Genomic DNA, 25,716 nt, shown 5'->3' with positions numbered 1-25,716 from the left:
CCATCTTCTAAGGTCATTTCATTGGAGAATTGTTTTGTAGCTATGGCGATCATCATTGGGAAAATTGTCTCTTCCATTCTTCTAGCCTGATTGGTGTCTTTTGTCCTGATCTGAGCACATGTACCTTTTTTTTAGAACTAAACTAACTCCCAATCCTCCTTGAGTTCTCAATCAGAACATTGATATTCATTTTATTTAAAAGAATCATCTGTTTACTAATGTTTCAATATTTGGATATTACACATTAAAGTCTTCATCAAGAGTAGATTGATAATTTACTGCAGATGATCATTTAACCTCAGAGAGTATAGTTCTCACTCGATGAATTATTTCACCTTGACATGGCTGTCTATATCTAGTAAATTTTGCTCTAGCTACCAAACATGGATGGTATCATTTTTTATGTTTGCATTTGTCTATTCCTTGATTTTGATCCATGAATCTTAAAGAGATGTGAATTCTTAATTTCTTCATAAAATCTTGTTCTGAAAGATACCCACTTTGAGATTTATTTATTTCCTCAAAAGCTTTCAATAACCCAATTTTTTTCAGTTTAGTTCCACTTTGTCTAACCCCTCCAAAATGAAGTAATAGCTTTAAGACACCCACATCATGTTAATGATATTTGAGCTTACATGATAGCTCCCTAACATCTCCCTAGTGTCTTATTTCTCAGTTATCTCCATACTATGGAAAGCCCTAGGTCCTTTTTGTTCTTCATCCAACTAAGGCAACTTACTTTTGATTCTAATTTTTTCCTTACCCTTTAGTAGTATAATAGTTTCAAGCTATACCTCGTTAATCTTAAGGTCCAAGTCGTTGTTTCTACTCTCTACATTAGAGATAGGCATCCAAAAAGTTATCCTTTTAGCCAAATGTTTTCTTTTTACGTACTTTTCTTATTTTATTAGTAATGATTAAATACTCTGCATTTTTTTATTCTTTACAGCCTTAAATTTTTCTTTGCAAATGCATTATTTTTTAAACATCATCTAGATGTGATCATCCCCATCCATCACATCAAATAAAAGATTTTTCATAGTTAGTCCTTTGAAGCTGGTGTTTTATTTTTCTAAAACTTAACTTCTTATACACTTCCCTTTAGAATTACTTGACCTCAGAGTAATGAGTGAAATTTGCTCTTTCTTGCCAATGGATGACTCATCATTCTTGTGCGCCATATCACTTTGCTTCTCCTCTGTAGTGCTTGTTTGAACTTGATATCGTGATGCCAGCTCTTTTCTTATTTTTTATTCATCTCATGGCTAATGATGGAATCCAATCTCATTATCAGGGTCTGATAATGCAAACTCTCTTTTCTTTTTTGTTTGGAGTCTTCAATTGTTGTGTCATTGATAACTTGCAAATTAAGAGGATTAATTGATGAATTTTACATTATATTTATGTGCTTTAATGACCATATTTGCATGTTTATCATATAAAAATAAAGATAAATGACTTATATTTTGATTTTACTATTATTTCTAATTTTTTATCATTTTTGACATGGTATTTAATGTCATTTCATTCAAGAAATATTTTTTACAGGGTTCTAAATACTTGGCTAAAGGTTGGTAAGGGCTTTCATAATTTTTTTAGAATTTTTCCATATTTTTATATAATTTTTTTACCAATATTTAGTTAAGAAATGATTTTTTAATATTTAAATAATACATATTCAATTTTTTGGCATTTTATAGTATATTTATATAATTATGAAGGGGTATTCACATCATTCGCCCAAAATTCGGGCGAATAAGTGGATAAAAATTATTAAATTCATTAAGAGATAGAGATTGAGCATTATTGGCTCATTTTGGCATCGCAAATCGCGATGCCATAACAAGCCAATCATTCGTTCGAGAACCTATGCGACGTGGCGCAGGTAAAGGACAAAAGGTACATTTTTTATGCATTTATTATTACCTCTTAGTCATAAGCGTGTACATTTAATGTACGCGTTTCCATGCACATGCAGCGTCAATTCGCCGCGTGCATTTAGTGCACGCGGCAACCGACACATGTAAGTTTAAAAAATCAATAATTGCGGCGTGCTTTTAATTATGAATCCGCAATTGGTCAGTCGCTGCATTTAATGCACATGACAACCGACACAAGTGGTTGAAATAATCAAATATTGTGGCTTATTTTGTTTTTTTCTGCCTTTTTTTAGAAAAAAATAAGAGAAGGGCGACATGGCATCATCCTGGCTGTTTAAAAAGAACGAATATTCTCCAATGATTGCGGGCAACAGACGAGGACAATTATGTGTCAGAACGTGATCTGAGAAGGGGAAAAATGAGGAAAATTTTGGCAACCAATCAGAAAGTGCCATTTCCAAGCTTCTTGGAGGAGAGATAAATTAATCCAACGGTGGAGATTAAGCGCCAGTAAAATGACGATATCTAAAGATCTAGATGTCCGATTGGGCTGAAATTTCGAGGATAGGTTCGTCTTTTCTCCCTCTATAATCTAAACGGTTGGATCTTTAAAAAGAGATCTAGAAAAGGGCAAAATTCACTTTTGGAAGCTCTCTCCAAGGATTTGGCCAGGAAGGACACAAGAGTTGCTTTTGAAGTCGACAATTATGGATTCTGCACTCAAATTTGTAAGTTTTTTATTTGTATTTCAATCTTCTTCTTGAACAATTCTAAAACGCCAAGGCATGGGCAAAATGTACATGCCCTAGAAGTGGTTTGAAGGAAATTAGCACTGCATTTTGATTTTGATTCAATATCTGGTTTTTAATCTTTAATTCTACATCAATTTTGAACATTTCTTCATTATGAGATTTTTCATTTAGGGTCGGATTTCACCTTTTCCCAATTTCTTCACTTTCTCTCTCTAGGTTAATTTGTCTAGTTTCTCTCTCAAGATTTCAATTTTTATTTTTTAGAAATTTAATTTAATATATAAAAACTTTTCATAAAAATTTGATTCAAAATTCATTCATCTTGAAGTCCAATTTAAAAATCCCTTTCTCGATTATTAAATTCCCAATTTTAATTCATAAAAATTGTCTTAAAATTCTATAATAATTGGGAAATAATAATCCGAATTAATCTGATCTTATAATTGAAATAATTCTATGTTGAGATTTTTTACCGAAATATTTAAATTCAAAATTAAGTTTTTACTTGATTTTGATTAATTAAAAACATTATTAAGCATAATTAAGGTTTATTAATTGCAAAATTAATTCATCTTTGAATTAATTCATTAAAATTGGATAAAAATTCTTACTTGCTGCCTCCCTGTGGTTTGACCCCTTGCTTGCTCTATATTCTATATTTGGTGATCAAGGGTATTTATAAATTTTATTGTATAAGTCTAAACGTCAAATCAACGACATATTTACATGCATTTTTAGGCTTATCAGTCATTGATCTTCCATTCTTTTCAACCACTTCTTCAAAACCATATGAAAACTGTTGAGTAATGCTGAAGCTTTCCGGAGAGTTTCCATGGAGGAAACTATTTTTTTTATATTCTGAAGCTTACACAATTGTTTATTAGTCATTCATGATGCTTAGCTGGCACTTTACATCTTTTACTTCACCACTAATGGCCATAATCCTTGTTGTCTCTTGTCGATCTTCCTTAATCAACTTTTTGACATTTTTTTAGAGATCAAATTGTCTTTAAAACCTGTTTCTTTGAACCAAAGTTCTTATATTATCTGTTTCACCATGCCTATTTTTATTATTTAAAAATGATGTTGACGATGTTTATATGAATGACATACTCTTAGAAAATGACGTTAACCATTTTTGTGTGAATGACACTCTGAGGAAATGATGTTAATCATGCTTATATGAATAATGTACACTTAATGTAGTTTGAGAAAGTAATGTTAACTATCTTTATACGAATAATGTAGTATTAGACAATGACGTTAACCATGTCTATATGATGTCTTAGATGGAACCAACGGCACGTGAGACATTCTATGCAGCTGGCCCGGGGTCTCTCTATACTCCATTGCAACAATTTTCCTCTAATTATCTCTATGAGATTGTTTTTTGTTCTATTAAGTCATGAATTTCTTTCTCGAATGAATGCTTGTGAACGGATATGAACATGATCATGTTCCCCAAGCCTTATTTTTTACTGATCTTTGGGGGAATCCCATGTGGGCTAATTTAGGCATACATGAACATGATTATGCTCTCCAAGCATTTTTTTTGTCTAATACTGGGGGCAATCCTATGTGGGATAATTTAGTTTGGGCAATGGCCGGCCAGTCATAACACTTTCAGCCCCTCGTGGCCCGGCACGTTCCTAAGATAAAAATTATAAAACTTACCAGTCCCAGAAAAATTGCAGTAATTTCATCCAAAAGAGTGTAAAGATATGCTACTTTTTTTAATCCCTGGTTGTATTTAAAGATATGGTATTTATCATTTTCCTTCCGTAAAGTACTTATTAAATTGTATTTAAAAATACGTCACTAAATCCGTAATTTCTCCGTCAAGAAATTAGTTTATAAATTATATATACACATTTTCCATCAGTAAATTAATTACTAAAAAATTTTTAAATATCAATAAAATCCTTTATTTTTCCATCACTAAATTAATTATTGTATTCATAATTTCACACTCAATAGAATAATTATTAAATTTTTTTCATGAAAAACCTCCCTAAATCTTTAATTTTTCCATCAAGAAATTGATAATTAAATTAATTTATTTAATACATTTTAATAATGAATTTAGTGATTGAAAATTATGAATATAATGAACTTAATTTTTGATTGAAAAATTAAGGAATCAATGTCTTTTGTTTTAATTTATTTAGGAATTCACCATGGTCCTCATCCGTGAGGGACATTTTGTCACGTCACAGTCCATGGCACCCTGTCACTGTCACGTCACCATCACGTAAACCTCGTCACGCGTCTCCGCCACGTCTCCGCCACTGTCACCGTCACGTCATTTGTCACGTTTCCATCAAGGTGACGTGTGACGTACGGATGACGATTGTCGTTCCCTATGTCCCACATCAGATTAATCCTCTAATCCTACCCTCATCAGTATATATAAACGCATGTAATCATCTCTTGTTTCATACTGGAGTACAATCGTTCTCTCTTGTCAACAAACTCTATTTCTTGGTTTTGAAAACTTCTAGCAGGGGCAGATTGTACCTGCTTTTGAAATAGGTTCATTTAATGGGAGACGTTTTTTCTGTTCAAAACTAAAAATATAATGAAAGTTTTTCGATTGCATGTATAAGTTTAGACCTGTTAGATTTTGTTAATAAATGGTTTCAACTTGTTTTCCCCTAATTCTTGCTCCACTTTATCTCTTTAAGAAATATTTCTGTTGTATCTTTTAATTTCAGATTTTGATGATCCCAAATTTAACTCCTCGTCTCTATCATCTATGCTCAATTTTTTATGAAGCATTCATTAAGTACTTGTTTCATCGAAGTGTATATTCTTTTTTTTGTAAAACAATTATCTAAATGAGTTTAAACCTGTTCTATCCCAGTTGCATTGCATCACAATTTAAACCTGAGAACTATTTCTGAAATTGCCTAAATTTTCCAGGTCTTTAAATTTTCTCTCCGAGTGTTGATTGGGCACATAACTTTCCGTCCTCAGTAGTTCTATTCCATGCTTTTTGCATTTCCATAACACTACTCATTAACAACAGAGTATCTTATTGTAAAAATCTATTAAATATTAAAAAAATTAAAAATATGTAAACTGAATTTCTCATCTTTCAAAAAGACTAAAATTATTAGAAATAAAAACCTAACTATCTTAGAACTATTTTTAAAAGCATTTTTCCATCAATCTACCCCTCTTAGAGAACTCGACTTCGTCGAGTTTGTGGACGACGGGATACCCTCGGCTGGTTCAAAAAGGTCAATGTGGAGTAATGGCCTCTTACGGTAGTGTCTGCATTTGTAGCTGTCTGAGGTTGCACTCCGCAGCACAGCAACGGCGGCATCAGGATGAGGCGACCGTCTCTCGCGGCGGTTTCAACCATACGGCGGGTTGCATTCCATGGCAGCTTGCCCTCGGGCGATTTTAGCATCAAGGACTATGACAAGTGACTCTTCTCCATCGGCAGGGGCCTCGAATGGTGACGAGCATCGTCATCCTATTCATGCGTCGGGTGAGCACCCACAGTTGGCTCTAATACCAGATTGATGTAGAACATCGTCGGTAAGGTCCTACAGTGGGAGTGGTCCGCTCGTCCTTCTCACGGATGATCATCTAGGCTTGCGTGTCCCGCTCAGCGGTGTCCCGGAAAGGTCCTGCGATGGGCCTCAATTCGATGAAGCCGAAGGTGATAAAATATCCACATGGTCTGCGCCCATGTGGTCTTCGTCGAGGCGTTGGCAGGCCCCAACGATGGGAGGGCGGGTAAGTCTACCGCCAGGATGACGAGACAGCTGTAAACGGTAACGCGGCAGGCGTCAAGATAGCAGTCTGCGGCGGTGCGGCGTCAGCAACAACAGTGATGACGGCGGCGACGATGGTGAGGCAGCAGCATCGGTGATGACGACAACTAGGACGAGGGCTACGACAACGGCGACAGTGGCCGCGAGGCAGCGGCAACGACAGTGGCGATGTCGACGGCGAGGATGTTGACGGGTGGCGGTAGCGACAAGAGGTGGCTGAGGCCAGCGGCGAGCCGTAGTCGCCGACAGTGGCGTGCGGCGGCTGGGGCGGTGGCGTGCGGCGGCCAGGGCGGCGGCGTATGGCGTGTGGCCGCAGCAGGCCGCGGGCTGGGCCGCGGACGGCCGTGGACTGGACTGCGGACGACCACAGATTGGGCCGTAGTCCCAAGTGGGCTGACCCATAGGGAGGACTAGGATGGCAGCACCTGGGCAGCGTGCAGGGCACCCTAAACGGTGCCTCAGGGTGCGTGCTTGGGCAGCCAGGGCTGACGCGGTGCCGTGGGGTGCTTGCGTGAGCGGCTAGGGCAGACGCGGCGCCTAGGGCGTGGGTTACGGCGCCTCGGGGCACGGGTTGCGGTGCCTCAGGGCAAGGGTGTCTAGGCCGGCGGGCTGGGCTGATTGGGCCTGACTGGTTGGCGCCGGCCCAATGGGCGGGGCTGGCCCATTGGGTCGGCCAGTTGAGCCACCCTGGCCCGGCTAGATCGGGCTGGGCTTGACCAGGCTGGACTGGGCAGCCTCTGTCGGTGGGCGGCTGGGCCACGATCGAGCATGGAGCAGCCGCTGGTTGGGTTGCGACTGGCCAGTGGCTCGGGCGGCCGTTGTGACGGGGCTTGGTGGCAGCGACGGTGCGTCTCGGACGGGGTAGGTAAGTGGCGGCGGCTACAGGGGCGCGGCGGCGTGACTCGGGGCACACGGTGCCGGCTTCAAGGGCGCGCGACGTCGCGGCTTGAAGCGCGCGGCGACGGCTTCAGGGGCGCGCGACGTCGCGGCTTGAAGTGCGCGGCGACGGCTTCAGGGGCGCACGGCGGCGGCTTCAGGGTCGCGCGGCGGCGCGGCTGGGGATAGTGCGTTCGGCGATGGTGAGCGAGGAGAGGCCGGCGGCTCCGTCGCCGACGGCGGCGGGTTACCTTCTTCACGCGCTCTCTCTAACTCTCTCTTGATCCAAAAAGTTTTTTTTTTCTAAAACGAGTTCTTCTTCTTTTCTTCTTAACCTAGGGGTCCTATATATAGGCCCGATGAGGAACAAGGGAAACCCTAACTAAAACATGAAATTTTAGCCTAAGCCTAGGAGAAAAAAATCTAGATAACCTGAGGGCATTCGCAATCAATATATAACATCAAAAGTAAAAAAAATTAAAATAATTAAGATGATAAAATATAAGTTGGACATGTTGAGTCCAAATATACAAATATATTAATTATAAATTAGTCTCTTAAAAATCATAACCACAAAAGGACTTGAATAATGATATGATGCCACTCCGACGTCCCCAATATAGAGCAAAAGAAAGGTAGAGAATCGAGAGGCTTGTAAAGTAGCGCCAAAACCCCGTGGATCTTACTTCTTAAAAACCAAACAGCCAGTTCATGGCAGTGTAGGGAGAGTGAAGGGAACTAACAAGAAAAGGTAACTATCAGAGGAAAATAGATGACGACAAGGTTGCATTAGCAGGGCGCCCAGAGGAGAAAAACCGGATCGGTCCTCTTCTCAGTCTCAGAGGATCTCCTCGACCATCACATGTACTCCTCGTCTCCAAAACTCCACTCGACATCCTCCTTGAGGGTGCTCCCTCTTGTTTAATATAGCACGAGCTACTTTATTTTTATAACGTATCTAAACATGCCATTCCACCTCCCTTTTACGTTTATATTTCTGGATTGGGTTTGTATCAAATAATTACTAGAGTCATTAAAGCGACTTTTATTCAATGTTTTCATGTGAATCAGACTCCCAAATTAACCAAATATTAAATATATCACTGGTACAACGTAGGCTAATCATGATATCTCTGAAATATTTTGTCTTCTTTGAAATATTTTCATTCTCATGACCTTAAGAAAAAATTCACATTATATAGTTGTAGATTTTAAATATTATGGAAAGGAGTTGTAAATTTTTAATGATGATACCATAAATATAGTTTTTAATCCAATCATTCATTAACCCTACTAACTAGGAAAATATTAGTCCTAATGATAATATAAATAATATTTTATCATATAGATATATATTTATGTATATCTTACAGCTACCTTTATCGAGTTCTCGATGGCATTACTTATTAGGAATCAATAATACTTATTATTATACACTTATTACTTGTATAACTTTATTTCTAAAATTGTGACTGGAATATAAATTGTTCAAAATAAGGCAAAAATTTGTTTTTTAAATCCAGATATTTCTAATTCCTTAGATTAATTTTCTCTACATTTATAATTTCATTTTTTTAATTGTTTTAGCCATCCTATAATTTTGACATAGATGTTATTTACAACTTCTATGCACTCACCCTGTCATGATTGATCATAAATGGTGACTATAGTGGGGCCATCCTTATTCAGCATATGAATATCCACCCTCGTATTAAGAAGGGTTATGACTCATCAAATAATTGTTTGATATCACACTCATACTATACATATCCATATATATGCCAATACAACCCTACCCCCTACTACTCCACACCTCATGGGTATTACTGAAGTGATGTTAACCATAACTCATTACAGCATGGCTTTCCTCTAGATTGTGACCCACATTTCCATTCTAGAGACAATTATTTCCATAACAGTACCTATGATCATTTTTATGCGGACCAAACTTCCTAACCCCATCACACTCTTGGCACACCATATGATAATAATGGATAGCCTATGCATGATCACATATGATCATTGGGATAGAATATAACTTACAATCTAGAGCTAAACCTAGCTTCAATGCACTTGATTCACAACACTCTTGGGGTCTGCTGACAATCAAAATTTTTAGAAGACAGTAGCAGATCACACCGTTGGATGATTTACATACATACATCAGCAAGACGTGGCCTATATTAAAGAGAGCTGATATGAATGAATTGTGTGTTCCAATACTTAGAATGCTTAAGTCTGTTGGGACATGATTAATACCTTACCTCTAATACATAGTGTATGTGATGCCCATGATATGTCAAAATAGGGTTAATGTAACACGAGGGATGCCAGGATCGAACAGCTCATGCTACACCACATGGAGGACGAGGAGAGTCATGTCATGTAGTGGAGATGAATAGTGCTGATGTAATGCTAACGATAAAGAGACAGTAAAATCCATGAAAAGTATAAATCCGCCATCCATGTGCACCAATCACCATTCAGCTTCGGTAAGTGTAACCTGTGAATGACACTAGGCTCCTGATGATTCGGACGTTGGATTGAAGGCCGACGGTGCGAGCTTGGCTATTGTCATTTTTGTGCACGCCCTCGACGGTCTCAACCAAGGATGTACCGATTGAAATGTTGAAGATAACTTTTGCAAAGAATGAAATTGAATATAGGGAAGAGTTTGAAGAGAATCTTCAAGAAAAAATTTCTGATGATGAATAATAATTTAATCATCAAGATAAATGTGTTCAAATTCTTTTTAAGCATAATTAATGTATAATGGTAGAAAACCTCTTTTGATTTATTGTACACATATTAATAGCATTCCATATGCTGCACATCACACCCATCTATGTACAGATGCACCATGCATTTGTAAATCCCCCAACAAACTATTTATTAGATGTAGAATGACCAAGTTAACTGGAATTTCCAGAATGGTGTAAAATTCACCATAGCACTTTGTTGATCAATGTGATCAGTCTAAGCTAAAGCCCCTATTATCCAGTTATATATACTGGCCTTTAAACTTTAGCTGTCAATAAATATCTCATTCCATCCCCCAGCATGCATAATATGCATTTCTTGGTCCTTTAATCTATGATTTCCAAATACATACAAATTTTTGAACACTATCAAATATTTGTGAAAAAAGGACCATGAAGAGAAAGTGTCAGAGATTCTATGTCTTATGTTTTCAACCCCAAAAAAGTGAAAGCCAAATTAAAAAAATAAGGGGGGTAAAAAGGGGTTATAGGCTTCAAGCTTATTCATACAACAAAATGGCTGATATTATGCATGCTTATCTAGATGGTGAAATTAATGGACGTTTGACAATACCAAAAGAAAATATCAAAATTGGATCTTTTCTTTGTGTGCAGGGAAGCTCTTAGATTGCTCATCTCTTGAGTATCGCAATTGAAAATTTGACATGGCAGATAGATGTATGATGAGAAAAACCTCCAATATATCCTTCATTTCCAAGGAAACTAACCCTCTTTAGGGAGAAACAGAAATCAAGGTCACTTTGCATAAGTATGAGAATTATTTTGGATTGGTTATACATTATGTTTTTAAGGAGGAGTATGACAAATTCAATTTTATGCATGCAATCCTCCATATCTTAACACTATTTTGGCATCGTTTAGTTGACATTATCCTCATTTTTAAGTCATTTTTTCATTATGTGCATTAATTTGTCATTTTATTAAAGTTAATATTGTTATTATGACTATACATATTTATAAGCCTAATAATATTCTCATTCAAATATATTTTAACTTTGTAAATTTTAATGAATAGGAACAAAATTTTTGGCTTAATTACTGCCTCGAGTGTGTTATTTTACTTATTGCAAGGCTGCGTGTAATAAAAAATAAAAACAATAATTAAAAAATAAATAAGAGAAATAAAAAGAAAAATAAAATATTCTTAAAAAGCAAAAAAAGAAATATTAAAAAAATAAAAAAGGATATATAAAAAAATGAAAAAAATTAAATAAAATAAAATCAAAAAAAAATTAAAGGCCAAAAATAAGTAAAACAAAAAAGACAAAAAAAAGAAGAACAAAAAAAATAAAAATGAAAATTAAACTAAAGAAAATAAATGAAAAACTATAAAAAAAGGAAAGATAAAAAATAAAAAAATTTAAAAGAAAAAATAATATGATAAAAAAAATAAAAAAATAAAAATTAAAAGGATAAATAAAAATTAAAAAACATAAATAATCAATGAAAAATATTAAACAAAAATAAGAAATAAAAATTAAAATATTTAAATATTAAAAAATTTAAATAATATAAAATATAAAAGGAAAATAAAAAAGTTTATAAACGCTTTAAAAAAATAAAAAAATAATTTTTTATAGAAAATATAATGTAAAAAAGAAAAATGAAATAAAAATAAATCAAAAAAAATAAAAATAAAATAAAAAGAGAAAATAAAAGATAAAAATAAAAATAAAAGAAAAAGAGAAAATAAAAGATACAAATAAAAATGAATAGTAAAAAGAAAAAAATAAAATAAAAATAGAAAATAAACAACAAGAATTAAGAAATAAATAATAAAAATAAAATTGAAAATTAAAAATAAAAATAAGAAGCAAACAAAATGTTTTCGGGTGCACAGCTCATGGTAGACCAAACTATGCCCAACATGCCAAAGGAAAGAGGTGGTGAATGTCGACCCTATCCTCACCTTAGGAAATTCAGAGGATTTCTAGTGATCATTCTGAAATTATTTGATATAAATATACACTATGACTATTGTTTCGTCTTAACATTTATTTGAACCCATACTGAAATTGGATTTTGAATCTAATTTTGAGAATGACCTCATCAAGGCATTTTCCCAAACACACGGTACTCATTCGATTTTATTTAAGAGAAAAATACTTATTAAAATTTTAATATAAATAAATCATGTTACATTATTATAATCTACTCCATCTGCATATAAAATATTGAAAATTACTTCTTGATAACTCTATCTATTCCCGAGTATTTTACATTAACTTTGCTGGGCTGTGGTGCTTTGGTTCAATCATAGAAAACAGGTTTGCTATGAATGCGGAAGCGATTAATGGATTCAGAATTGATCTTTCAAACCAACGCATCATGTCTACCATGTGTTTGGTTGCACAGGCCTTGATTTATATGAACAAAACAAAATGATGCACAGCGGAAGACTTTAACAAATTGTAAGGGCATCAACCAAACCATGAATGGAATCACCTTGACACAGATTCTGTCGCCCCAATCGCATCAGGAATGGAGAGGAGTCATGGGGAGAAGGGAGAAGAAGGGAAAGGGACCTAAACAATTCTGGCCTAGGTGAATTTTCTTGAAGGCCTTCTCCAAATCTTGTTCAAAATCGTGAAGATATTCTGACCATGAAGACTATCTTCTTGGTGGAGTGAAGAAAGGGAGGGGCTCTCAATTATAGCTGGCTTGGGTGCCTAAAATTGGATTCCCTTCCCCTATTTATTAATTAATTTTTTCTCAAATACCCATTAAGTAAAATATATTCACCAATGCCCCAATGATCTTATGCATGACAATCTAGGCCAATGTATCATTCTAGTTAATAACTTTAGTGGCCCAGTAAAAATTATTTTATAACCTTATTAATTAACTATATCAACATAGATTAATTAACTAAAGGAATGATTTTAATCTAATTGATAGGTTAAGTTTCAGCCCATGGGGTAGTAGGCTATACCTCGTGTTCTAGAAGATACCGAGTAGTGTTCAAATTCTCTAAGGAAACCTTTATCATCATTGGTTATTATATATGTATAATCATTCATCTGTGTTATGACTTGTGAGCAACTTAGGATATGGTTGATCGTCAAACCCTAATCTCTCTTTTGATTAGTACTGATACGTAATGGGGATCATTGGAGAACGCCTTCTCTAATATCCTCACTACCCTGGCCAGGGATTTAGCTGCATCATTTTCCTTGAGTAAATATCCTCTTATACCGAGGATAGAAGATCCCATCTTGACCACTCAATCACCTCCACAGACTTCTTGCTACATTCCAGCTATGAGTTGTTTGAATCCCTTGATTAGGGACTCATAAGTCATATTAAAAATGTAACCGTCCATCCAAGAGATGTCCTTCGTATATCAAGTCAATGGATCACTTATAAAACTGTGATATGAATCAACTTGATTAAAATTTAGGTATAATGCCATTTAGTTATCTCTTTCTCCAAAGAGCACCCACTATCTGTCCTTAGTATCATCACACTAATGGCCATGTGATCAAACATATTTATCGTATAAATAGGATCAGATGGTGCAATTCTATCTAATAATTGGATGCTCATCTCAATTATCCATCAATCAGGAATTTTTATAATACATTATTATATTATTATCTCATCATAATTCACCGGGTTAGTGCACTCATTCATGGACTTAATTTTAAACGTCACACTGAAATAACAATGAATTAATATTTTATATTTAATAATATGTAAGAGGAAGGCTAGAGAAAAAATAATTACACATGTTCACTACCTTTTAAATAAATATAAAGATACTTATCCACTACTTTTAAATCTAAATGTTCATTCATTTTCTTTCATATGACCTATGAAAGCGGTGCTAAAAAAGTATTTTTAGTAATCCCTTTAGTTTAATACTATTGTATTATAACTCAAAAAATCTAAACATACATATTCAATTATATATCTGAAACTATTTCTTTGTCATAACACCATAAATATAACTATATATCCACTCATTCTCTACCAGTAATAACTTCAAAAATTATAATCCTGATCATAATATAATAACTATATGATCCTATAGAAACATCACCTCTACCTTTCTCTAATTCTTACTAGTTTTACTTATTATTACTTAATAATTATATCACCATTAGTTGTCACTTACCGTTTTTTATATACACTATATATCATTGTTTCTCTCTAAAGAACATCATAATTTTTCCTCCTCCAAATCAATATAGAGATAGAGATAGATATAGAGACAGATGTAGGCATAGCGATATAGATTGCGACTAATATACTGTTAGTTTAGGGGGTTAAGGAATAATCTAAGAGGTGGGGTTGAATCAGGTTCTCTATCTGTATTATATGTTTTTTTAAGTAACCTGTGATTTTTCTATCCATGAAATGTGGTAGAGGAAATGGGCGACATAATTCATTTTTTAGATAACTTAGGCTAATCCTTAATGTTGTTTGGGGGTATCCATCCCGAGGTGATGATTTGACCTAACCCTGTTTGTGGGCATGCCCCCCAGAAAATCACTTGTAAATAGGGTTGCCATCCTTAATCCCCAAAGTCTTCCACGGAGCAATGACGCTTCACCTACTTATACTTGGCTCTTGAAGCCTTCTCTACTTTGGCCCCCAAAAGCCTCCTTGGTCCCCCAAAGCCTTTCTCTAATGGCCCCCAAATCCTTGACCTGGCTGAACCCAAAGATCCGACAAGAACAATATATTTCTGAACAATATGTATTTCTCCTCAACAACTTTAAGTATATAATCACTCCTTAAGTAGTGTTCAAGACAAGGTCTAATTTCATGTATTTTGTTGGGAATATTTATATATTCAAAATTTTATTAATTTGTAGATGAAAATTTGAAAATGTAATTATGCCTTCTATGTTTGTTGTCTTTCTTTAACTCAAGTCCTATTCTCCTCAACTATTCTTTGGAAGAAATTCATTGAGTCGTGTTTGGCCTTTGATGCTTAAAACTAAATCTCTTCTTCATTCATACACCCAATGAGACAATACCAACTCATATGGTTTTGTGTCCATATGTTAATTTATGTATTTCTTCATCTATGTCCCAATCTTTGTCTCCACCTCCATCTCTATCTATATATCTGGCGTTATCTCTTTCTCTATATCTATATGTCTCTAACTGTATCTCATTTTAATCTTGATCTCGATCTCAATCTCAATATCTATTTCCATGCTCTATCTTTACACGATATATATTGTTAGCTCTATCTCTATTTCTATGCTCATCTCCATCTCTATTTCCAAGTCTATCGCTATCTCTATCCCTGTCTCTTATCTTTATCTTTGTATCTATTTCTCTATGTATCTATATTTCTGTTACTTTCTCTATATCTGCACTTTCTCTATCTGCATGCTTCTCTCATTTCATGTCTATTTATGTCTATGTTATTATATTAGTCGGTATATCTATTTTGATATTTATCTCTATCTCTGTTTATATATGTTTAGAAATTTGTATCACTATCTCTATTTCTATCTTTATATTATTTCAATATCTTACTATATGTACATATGTATGTATATCTTTCTGTATCTCTGTAGATATCTTCATGTCAATCTATATCTATATCGTTTATCAGGGTATGCCACAATATGAATAGACATGTACATGTACCTAACTTCTATACTTTTAAAATATGCTGGTAGTAACGACAACACAATGTCAAACAAACAAAATATGCATTTCCCTTAGTGGTTGATGAATTGTTTTATTATATTATATATCATGTACAAATGGAAATAGAATAGTCCAATTAATCTTGTTGCATCTTTCTAGTGTTTCCTTGTGGTTGGTGGGGGACTGTCCAGTTTCAAAGACCCTGTCAATCTAGTTTGTCACGCGACGGATCACGCGAGAGACCCAGGCTTCAGAGTACCTGGCCTGGTCGACGGCCTATAAAGGTTTGACATTGTCTTTCCTTGCATTTCCTTGTTTTGTAGGCCATGTATGTTGGCCACCTACCTGTTTGTTTTTGTTTATTCGCACGTGTCTGGACTACTGTACGGACCTACACGTTTGCACGGGTGGGCATGTTTGTATTTTTCTTTCTCCTATAAGGGGCCCCAATTCTTCTTAATTGGGCCTTCTCTCCTTTATTTTTAAGGGAGAGATCCATATATACATCCGGATCGTCCCAGATGGGGACGATGGACGGGACGGGACAAATTTTGTCCCGTCAGACGTCCAGAATTTTTCCCAGGATGAAGGACTGGACGGTTTTTCATCCTGTGCGTTAAAAACCGTCCCGTCCAATATTACAAATCGGATGGTTTTTCTTCCCATCAAGGGCAAAAACCGTCCCGTCCCTCGTCCCGAACGAACATTTATGTATTAAAAAAACCTTTATTTCCTGCTCCTTTTTGAAATAACCAGGTGCGCCCTAGTTGTTTCATTCAAAAATGAAAGAAGAAGACCTTCCCGGCTCCCCGCCCCACCCCCATCAACCAGGTCGGTGGCCCACCGCGCCCATTTGCATCATCGAAGAGCCCTTCCCCGATGACGAGGTATGTGCCTATCGATCCATCATTTGATGTTTTCTATCTCACTATCTCACTGTCCATCTGTCTATCTCGCTATCTATCTATCTATCTCGTTGTTGATCTGTTTTTGTTTCTGTCTACCATTCCATCTCACTATTGATCTTTCTATCTTACTGTGTACCTATCTATCTCACTTTCTATCTATCCATCTCTCTGTCGATCAAACTATCTCAATGTCTACCTATCTATCTCACTGTCGATCAACCTATCTCAATATCTACCTATCTATCTCACTGCCTATCTATCTATCTCAATGTCTACCTATCTATCTCCCTCTCGATCAATCTATCTCAATGTCTACATATCTATCTCACTATCGATCAATCTATCTCACTGTCTATCTTTCAATCTATCGCATTCTCTACCTATCTATCTCACTGTCGATCAATCTATCTCAATATCTACCTATCTATCTCACTGCCTATCTATCTATCTCAATGTCTACCTATCTATCTCACTCTCAATCAATCTATCTCAACTTCTACCTATCTATCTCAATCTCGATCCATCTATCTCAATGTATCCCTATGTATCTCACTGCCTATCTATCTATATCAATGTGTACCTATCTATCTCACTGTCGATCAATCTATCTATCTCTCTTTCGATCAAACTATCTCATTGTTTACCTATCTATCTCACTGTCCATCAATCTATCTCAATATCTACCTATCTATCTCACTGCCTATCTTTCTATCTCAATGTCTACCTATCTATCTCACTCTCGATCAATCTATCTCACTCTCGATCAATCTATCTCACTCTCGATCAATCTATCTCAATTTCTACATATCTATCTCACTGTCTATCTTTCAATCTATTTCAACTTCTACCTATCTATCTCATTGTCGATCAATCTATCTCAATATCTACCTATCTATCTATCTCATTGTTGATCAATCTATCTCATTATCTACCTATCTATCTCACTGCCTATCTATCTATCTCAATGTCTACCTATCTATCTCACTGTCGATCAATCTATCTCAACTTCTACCTATCTATCTCACTGCCTATCTATCTATCTCAATGTCTACCTATCTATCTCACTGTCGATCAATCTATCTCAACTTCTACCTCTCTATCTCACTCTCGATCAATCTATCTCAATGTCTACCTATCTATCTCACTGCCTATCTATCTATATCAATGTCTACCTATCTATCTCACTATCGATCAATCTATCTATCTCTCTTTCGATCAAACTATCTCATTGTTTACCTATCTATCTCACTGTCCATCAATCTATCTCAATATCTACCTATCTATCTCACTGCCTATCTATCTATCTCAATGTCTACCTATCTATCTCACTCTCGATCAATCTATCTCAATGTCTACATATCTATCTCACTGTCGACCAATCTATCTCATTGTCTATCTTTCAATCTATCTCACTGTCTATATTTCTATCTGTCTCACTGCCTATCTTTCTATCTATTTCAATGCCTATCTTTCTATCTATTTCACTGTCTATCTTTCTATCTATCTTACTATCTATCTATCTATCTATCTCAATGTCTATCTATCTATCTATATGTTTATCTATCTAGTTCAATGTTGCAAAATTTACTATGTCAATGTCATAGTAAAATTTTCCAAGCTGATAAATCCAAAATGATAGTAATATATATGTGCAATTTCAGCTAATTTATGTACTTCTTTATCTTTATCTGGATATATTATCAACATTTATGTTAAGTTGTGAAACATCATGAAACAAAATCACCTTTTTCTAATTTGGAGTTAATTATTATCATTTGTGAGACTAACCCCACTTAACTCAATGAGTTAAGTGGAATGAATCTCACTCTCTTCTTAGTTTATGTGGAAGATGCAGGAATTAGGTGAAACTTTCATGAATAAAGGGGATAATTAAATGAAGAGGAAGCTATTTGGACCAGAGGAGCAGGCTCAGCCACAACCCTGGGCCAAGAAAGAAGGCCCAAAGCAAGACAATTGGCTCTAGTCTAAAGGCCCACTAAGGAAGCTCCACTAAGCCCACTATGAGGGGCATGTTGGGCCAAAGAAAGGAGGGCGAGAAGAAGATCCAGCCATTCAATCCACAAAACATCGAAGGGTGGAGACTTAAAGATAGCACCTTTAATGCTAATTAAGGAAAGAAGCCTTGAACGTCCAGGGGGTATTTCAAAGGTCTCAATGCTGATTGGAGGACCATAATGGACGTGGATCATGACCCTGAAAAGAAGATCTGGCCATCCATTGTATTAAAAATCCAATGGCTCTCCTTTGCTCTCTCTCCCTATATAAACCCCTTCACCCTATTGTAAAATTCATCTTGTGATTCAATCCAAAGTAATGTTTGGTGGCCTAAGTGCAATTGAGTCATAGATCCATTCACCTCAGTGAGTGCCAGGCTGAGTAGGAAGCATCCAGGGCTGAAGAAGCTGGTGGAAAGGAGAAGAAGAAGTCCCTTGGACCTTAGCGGGTGTGACAAAGAGGAAGCATCCAGGGCTGAAGAAGCTGGTGGAAAGGAGAAGAAGAAGTCCCTTGGACCTTAGCGGGTGTGACAAAGAGGTTACCTTATTATTTCTCCCTTTTCATTCTTTTCTGTTCGTCTTTTGTCTTTTGGTTAGTCTTGGATCAGCTAGCCAATATCCAGACGGTTCCATTGCATCCAACCACGCTCTAAAATTCGTTCTAGAACTCATTCTAGAGTGATTTTAGTACAGTCCAATTTTTTTCTCTCTCCTCCACCAAGGCACCTTCCCCATTTAGCATCCGGACTTAGCCAAATTTTGACTAAGTCCAGAGCGCCAAACTGTTTCATTTCCTATTTTGTTTTAGCTTTCAAATACTCCTAAAAAATACAAAAAAATTATTTTCTGCCTATTAATATTATTATAATATTATAATAATATTTTATTTTTCTTTGTTATATATTTTTATTTCATTAGTTATTTATCTTCATATGTAGTAAACCTACCTCTAAAATTATTAGAAAATACATAACTAAAGCACAAATTCCTAAGAAAAAAACCCTTGCTCCCTGTGGATCGACCCTTACTCTCCCTACGCTAGTAAGGTTATTATAAATTTTTGTTGTTTTAATTCGGATAAACCAACGACACTAATTAATGAAGTTAACTCATCACTAATTACCCCAAAATCTGAATTATCAACTGGCGCCGCTGCCGGGGAGCACGGTGATTGTTTTTAGTGAATTTGTATTTTTTCCTCTTTTGCCAAAGTTGAGGGCAGCTAACCCTCAACAAACGGTACTTCTAACTACTTTTTTGGAGATTGATGGTTTTAACAAGGTCTAAGGCTGGGACTAGTGTTGAGGAAGATCTAGACACTCAATATTCTGCTCTTCCAGCTCAAGATAAAGAAGAAGTCGATATGGCAGAAGATGGTCAGCCACCACAAGGGAGGAGAAGGATGATGCTGGATAGATCTACTCCATCAGGAAGTCTACAGCAAACCGGCATCAACATCAATGTAGGTGAGGGGGTTATGTTTAGGTATGACAATGCCCTACTGAACGCTCTCCCTGAATTTACTGGTCATTCTTCTCAAAACCCCTTACAATTTCTTGATGATTTTCATATTCGATGTTCCTCTCAAAATATTCCTGGTTTAACTACTGAAGCTTTAAAAATGAAATATTTTCCGCTTACTTTGAAAGATAAGGCTTTCGCATGGTATAGAAATTTAGGCATAACATTTACCTCATGGGAAGAAATGCAGAATAAATTTCTACATAAATTTTATCCCCTTTCCAAAACTAATTTTTATAGAAAAGAAATTCAGAAATTTTATCCCCATGATCATGAAGCATTTAGTGAATCATGGGAAAGGTTCAATGAATTAATCCAAAAATGCCCTCACCATGGAATAGAAAAATGTCAGCTAGCTGAAATTTTTTATGAATCACTTCCTGATATTTTTAAAAGTAAAGTGAATCAAATAGCTGGTGGCTCGTTCTATATGGCTTATGAGGATGAAGTCTTTGATCTTTGGAAAGGGTGGCTGAAACTGACCTACAGGAAATAGGAGCAAGTCAAAATGGAAGAAATGCCAACCCAAAACGAGGAGTGCAAGTAACTTCAAAGGAAGCTGATCTTCATGCAGGGATAAGAGAAACCAACAAGAAACTTGAAGAATTGACTTCCACTCTAAAGAATGCTTTTCTCCCTAACTCACCCCTTGTGAAAGCACAGATTTGTTCTATATGTTCAAGCAGAGATCATGAGGATGGAGCATGCCAACTTGGAGAGGAGGAGGTCCATTTGTTGAACCACAACCAACAGCCTTGGGGAGGACCAAAGAGGACCATCTACAACAACCAAAGAATCTACTCCCAAGGAACCAAGGCCCCTTTCCAGCAACGAGTCCAATTCCAGACCCCACCACAGCAGTCTTATCAAGCAGCTCCACAAAACCAGGTACAAGATTTGTCCACTCTAACACCTGTAATCTCTCACATGATAGAGCAGCAGAATCGAAGGCTACGGGAAGAAATGGAGATGCGCATGCAAGCCATGATGGAAACACAGACAAAAATGATGATGGATGCGCAAGAGCAGACCAGACAGCTATTGGAGAGCTTGAAGCAAAGAACAGCTGACCATGGAGGTAAGGGAGTTGAATCCAACTCCCACTCAGGTCGATTTCCAACTCAACCTTCCATTAATCCCAAAAATTTATGTCATTTACAAGAGGAAACCCTATATCATGACAATGAGGAAGATCTTGAAGAAATTCAAGCCATTTCAAAATTGAGAAATGGCAAGGAACTTCAAGATCCTCACCGAGGCAAGGAAAAAACAAAATTGGAGGAAAATAACCTAAGAGAAGGAGAGGCTCCATCACCTAGTGTGGAACCCCTACCTTCAACCTACACCCCTCCCATTCCTTATCCTTCAGCCTTAAAACCCCTTAAGTCTTCTTTTGATTATGAGTATAGACTCCTAGAGAATTTCAAGAAAGCCACTGTGTCAATAGCCGTAGAGGATATGATTAAATGTGCACCTTCTTTAAAGAAATATTTAAAGGATTCATGCACATCGAGGAAAACCAAGGAGGTAGTTAAGCTTTCTGAAAATGCCTCTAGTATCTTAAACTCTATTCCCATTAAAAAGAAAGATCCAGGAGCTCCTTTTATTACATGTGAAATTGGAGGAAAGATTTTTACTAGAGTATTATTAGATACAGGAGCTAGTATTAGTATTATTCCAAAAGTTTTATATGAGGAATACGGTTTTGGGGAATTAGAGGAAATCTGCATGGATCTATTGCTAGCTGATGGAATAATTAGACAACCAGAGGGTAGGTTATCTGATGTGATGATAAACGTTGAAAATTGTGAGATCCCCGTCGATTTTATTGTAACTGAGGTAAAGGTAAAGGGAGATCTAAGTGTAGCGCCTATCATTCTAGGAAGACCCTTCTTGGTGACAGCTAGAACAATCATGGATTGGGAAAAAGGGACTGTTGAATTTAAGGTTGGAGAGGAAACAGTTAAATTAGACATATCCAAGATGACGAAATGTCCTAAAGGGAGTAACGAAGAGTTAAAATTTTGTGATGAAGAGGAGGATGATGTCGATGCTATTCGAGGGTTTTTATTGAGAGTAGATGATGCCAACGAGGAAAGAGTAGAACCTGAGCCTCCTACACTCTCCCTAGATTTGAACTTAGAGCTTAAACCTCTCCCATCATCTTTAAAATATGCATTTTTAGATTTTAGAAATTCCTTACCTGTGATTATTTCCTCGTCCCTTACTCCTTCACAAGAAAATGATTTGCTTAAGGTATTGAGAGAACATAAAGGAGCATTAGGATGGACATTTGAAGATATTAGAGGTATCCCTTCATCAATTTGTGAACACAGAATATTTTTAGAAGAAGATTCTAAACCTTCTAGGGAGCACCAACGTAGGCTGAACCCACATATGAGGGAAGTATTAGAGAATGAAATATTAAAATGGCTAGATGCAGGTATTATTTATGCCATTTCTGATAGTGAATGGGTCAGCCCTGTTCACATGGTGCCAAAGAAATCTGGAGTAACAGTAGAGATCAATGAAAAGGGAGAAGAAATCCAAAAGAGGCTGATAACTGGATGGAGGGTATGTATTGACTATAGAAAATTAAATAAGGCTACAAAGAAAGACCATTATCCCCTTCCTTTCATTGATCAAATTTTAGAAAAACTATCAAGACAGAATTTCTTTTGTTTTCTTGATGGTTATTCAGGATATAATCAAGTTAACATTCATCCTGATGATCAAGAGAAAACAACTTTTACTAGCCCTGTAGGTACATATGCCTTCAGGCGCATGCCTTTTGGCCTATGTAATGCTCCAGCCACCTTCCAAAGATGCATGAACTCTTTATTCTCTGATTTAGTAGGTGATTGTTTAGAAATTTTTATGGATGATTTTTCTGTATTTGGAGATTCTTTTGAAAATTGCCTTCTAAATCTTACTAAAGTTCTTCAAAGATGCATTGAAAGTAACCTTGTGCTAAGTTGGGAAAAATCTTATTTTATGGTACAGGAGGGAGTGGTATTGGGGCACAAGGTCAGCAATCATGGACTGGAAGTGGACAAGGCCAAAATAGAAGTCATCCAGGGCCTTCCACTCCCCACAAATCTAAAAGCCCTTAGAGGGTTCCTCGGCCATGCAGGTTTCTGTAGGAGGTTCATTCAAAACTTTGCTAAAATTTCCAAACCTATTACTAATTTCCTTTCTAGTAAAACTAATGAAATCACTTTGGATAAAAGTGCTATTTCTGCTTTTGAAGAGCTGAAGAAGGCTCTCACACATGCACCTATTTTGCAAGCTCCAGATTGGAGCTTACCATTTGAAATCATGTGTGATGCCTCGGATTTTGCTGTAGGGGCAGTCTTAGGACAGAGGAAAGAGAAGAAACCTGTGGCCATATATTATGCTAGCAGAACTTTAATTGATGCACAACTCAATTACTCTACCACAAAAAAGAACTGCTAGCTGTAATTTTTGCTTTAGAAAAATTTCGACCTTATTTGCTTTGTAGTAAAATAATAGTCTACACTGATCATGTGGCATTAAAATATCTTTTATCTAAAAAGGAAGCTAAACCTAGGCTTATCAGATGGATTTTATTATTACAGGAATTTGACATAGAAATTCAAGATAAAAAGGGCTGTGAAAATTATGTTGCTGATCATCTTTCTAGGATCAAAGTAAATGACTCCTCACTTATCCATGAAGCATTTCCGGATGAGCAAATTCTGGCAATCCAAACAGGAAATGTTCCATGGTTTGCAAACATTGTGAATTTTTTGGTGACAGGAAGAGTCCCTTCAGGATGGAGCTACAATGAGAGAAAGAAGTTCTTCAAGGACATGCGAGATTATTTTTGGGAAGAACCAGAGCTATTCCATCAAGGAGCTGATCAAATTCTTAGAAGATGCGTACCCGAAGAAGAACAGAACAGCATCCTTAAATTCTGCCATTCCAACCCAGGAGGAGGTCACTATTCAGCTAAGGTAACAGCCCATAAGGTAATGGAAAGTGGGTTTTATTGGCCAACTTTATTTAAAGATGCACATGATTTTTATTTAAAATGTTTAGCATGTCAAGCATCTATAAATATTGATAGAAAAAATCATATGCCTCTAAAACCTATTTTAGAAGTAGAAATCTTCGATTTATGGGGCATTGATTTCATGGGACCATTTCCTAATTCGAATGGATATGAGTATATTTTAATGGCTGTAGACTATGTCTCAAAGTGGGTAGAAGCCATAGCCACTAGGACCAATACCAGTAAAGTTGTCACTGATTTTGTGGAGACTTACATCTTTTGCAGATATGGATGTCCTAGGCCTATAATTAGTGATGGGGGGTCACATTTTGTAAACTTTAATTTTAGATAGCTTTTGAAAAAATATGGTGTACAACATAGAGTAACTACCCCATATCACCCGCAAGCTAATGGGCAGGTTGAATTATGTAACAGAGAAATTAAGAAAATCCTTCAAAAAATTGTGAATCCCAATGGGAAAGATTGGCCATACAAACTAAATGAAGCATTATGGGCCTATAGAACAGCCTATAAAACACCCTTAGGAATGTCCCCCTTCAGGTTAATATTTGGAAAACCATGTCATCTACCATTGGAGTTGGAACATAAAGCTTCATGGGCAATTAAAAAGCTAAATCTTTCTTTAGATGAAGCAGGAAAATGCAGGTTGCTCCAGCTCCAAGAACTTGAAGAAATTAGGAATGAGGCTTATGAAAACTCCAAGATATACAAAGCCAAGATGAAGGCCTTCCACGACAGAAACATTAGAAGAAGGACCTTTGTCAAAGATCAAAAGGTATGGCTTTACAATTCAAGATTAAAACTCTTTCCTGGTAAGCTAAAAAGTAGATGGAATGGACCTTATTTGGTAGTAGAATCATATGAAAATGGGGCCATTTTAATTTCGGATCCTAGAACCCATAAACAATTCACAGTGAATGGGCAAAGGCTGAAGCCTTACTTACATGATGATGCTCCTCATCAACCCCTTATTATGATATTGGAAAAACCTGCAGGTTAGTAACATCCATAGAGCTGCATTAAAGCTTTTATTTCTATTTTTTACCTTTATTATTTTCTTTTGTTTCTTTGTTTTTGTTTTCTTTTCTTTTCTTTTCTTTGGTTTCAGAAAATGCCTACCACCAATACATGAAATGGACGTGAAGGAACCTACATGAAGCGCTCAACCCACTGTTTGCGTCCTCTAAACTCCTTTTTATATTTTCCTATGCATTGAGGACTATGCAACTACTATGTGGGGGGAGATTCAATCCGCCTTAAAAGTTTTACATTTTCTATGATGTCTCAATGTTTTTTTTAAATAAGATGGGGGGTATAAAAGATTCTTGAATTCAACATCATGCCATAACCAAACTTTGGACAGCCCCTTTTATCTTTTTACCCTAGAAGAAAATGTGGGGAAGCTAGGCTCACTGAGCGCATCATGATCATATTGTAGGGGCATCAATGTTGATTTCTAGGTAGTACATGATCTTATCCCCAAATGGCGAGAGTACATGGTAGGGTGAAGGACAGATCTGAAAATCAAAAGGTGTATACCCCATAGATAA

General features: G+C 36.4%; 1 pseudogene; it reads right to left on the bottom strand.

Moving 5' to 3' along the window:
- Nucleotides 1-20,375: 20,375 nt before the first annotated feature.
- Nucleotides 20,376-20,469, bottom strand: LOC144714695 (small nucleolar RNA R71; annotated as a pseudogene).
- Between the last annotated feature and the right edge of the window lie 5,247 nt (nt 20,470-25,716).

Source organism: Wolffia australiana, chromosome 17 (genome assembly GCF_029677425.1).
Source record: "Wolffia australiana isolate 7733 chromosome 17, ASM2967742v1".
Taxonomy (NCBI): Eukaryota; Viridiplantae; Streptophyta; class Magnoliopsida; order Alismatales; family Araceae; genus Wolffia; species Wolffia australiana.
The sequence above is the reverse complement of the archived record's forward strand: the minus strand, read 5'-3'. Positions and strand labels throughout refer to the sequence as shown.